This window comes from Tetrao urogallus (assembly GCF_951394365.1).
Source record: "Tetrao urogallus genome assembly, chromosome: 5".
Lineage (NCBI taxonomy): Eukaryota > Metazoa > Chordata > Aves > Galliformes > Phasianidae > Tetrao > Tetrao urogallus.
Genome location: NC_136818.1, coordinates 60,822,377 through 60,824,306, shown reverse-complemented (window position 1 = coordinate 60,824,306; position 1,930 = coordinate 60,822,377).

Genomic DNA, 1,930 nt, shown 5'->3' with positions numbered 1-1,930 from the left:
CGCGGCGGTGACGGCGGAGGGAGGTGGCGGAGCGGGATTTAAGCGGCGGAGCGAGGGCGGGGCGGGAGGAGGGGCGGCCGAGAGCACGGCCCAGGGGTGTTGAGACCCCTCCGGTTGGGGTTTGGTGGATTGGGGGCGGGGGGGGGTTTAGGCTGGGTGTTAGGGAAGGATTCTTTGGGGAGTGAGCGGGCACGGATTGCCCTGGGAGTAAGGGTTGTGCGACGCGGCCAGCGGGCGTGGAGGGGTCGGACTCGAGGGTCCGAAAGGTCTTTTCCAGCCTTCATGGCTCTGTGCTCGTGGCCCCCGCGTTTATACCCTCGTATTACAAATACCAGCGCTCAGACCATAAGATAAGGGCGGGATGATGGGGACACGATGCTTACCGTGCTGCCCGGTTATTCGAGGGCACAAAAGCACCGTCTGCAGCGCTGCGATCAGAGCCGCTCACAGCTGCTGCCTCCCGCTCTCCCGACGTGGCAACAAAAGAGGAGGAGTTATTGCAGAAGCAACCGAAACTAATAATATGGCACAGTGCAGAGCAAAATCACAGAATCACCGAATGGCCCGGGTTGGAAGGGACCTCAAGGATCATAAAGATCCAACCCCCCTGCCACAGACAGCAGCCAACCTCCACATTAAATACTACAGCAGGCTGCCCAGGGCCCCGTCCAACCCGGCCTTGAACACCTGGCTTGCATCACTGAAGTGGTTGTAATGCTAAAAATGATAAAGAACTGTTTGGAAATGCACACACATTGATTTTTCTTTAAGAGGTCACATATATAGGAGTTGGAGTCAGTGATACTCCATGAGACTCTTCCAAAATGGGATATTCCGATTCTGTGATACATAGCACAGGTATTATAGCAACATTTCTCCCAGTTATTTATGCATCCATTACTTACTGGCTACTTTTGACCAACTCCCAGTTGGAAACGAAGACAAGGCTGTGAGATGAGCACTGATCAGCACAAATACGTAAGAAATTCAAGTGCAGAGTGACTGCATCAGCTCTGATCAGCCCCAGCAGCACATTCCTCTGCCTTCCCCACCCAGGCATCGTGCATGGCATCGTCTATGCCAGATAACTCACAATGGCTCTTTGAAGCCTCAGCTGCTGCAGGACCGACAGGGTTACAGCGTGACAGCTCCTTGTTCCTCCCCCATCCGTGCTGGTACTGCTGGCATGGCATCACTTGGGATCTGCAGCGGGAACAAGGGTTTGCTTTCAGCTTATTGGAGAATGTTGAAGGCCTCCTGCTGCCAGCCGTGGAACCAGAAAGGATTGTAGAACCATAGAACCATGAAGGCTGCAAAAGACTTTCAAGATCTCCAAGTCTTGCCTCAGCCACCCCACTATCCGTGTTCCTAGGTGAAAGGTTATGTGTGGAGTACTTTATTCTATTCATTTTATAGGTTTCACATGGACACACAAACATAAACACCTCACTTTTCAGACCAACCAATATGTTTGGGCTGTTTGATATCCGGGTTTGCTGACAGATTTGCTAACTACCCCTCTGTGTAGAAGTGCCCAGCACTCAAAGGGCAATACAAACCCAGCCACAGCTGCAGCTCCCCCTTGCTGTAATGCTTCCGCCCAAAACAACGATCCAAAGCCAGGAGACATCTATCAGAAGGGGCTTAGCATCTGAGAAAAGCGCACTTTGGAGACCCGCCTGTAGCATCTTGCATCTCCTGCTCTCCCAAAGGAGCAGCTCGGTTCCAGTGCTGGGGTTTGCTGATGGCTGGGTTAGCAGCAGGAATGCAGTGCAGCAGAGTGGTTTGGATTCTTGACAGGTGTGCTCACACTGCACACACAGATATGCAGAATTACAGTGCTGATGGACGTTTCAAATGCAAAGCCCTTAATTAAAAAGTCAAAGGTACCACTTTGAAGAGCAGTATATCACTGCTGCTCCATTAATTA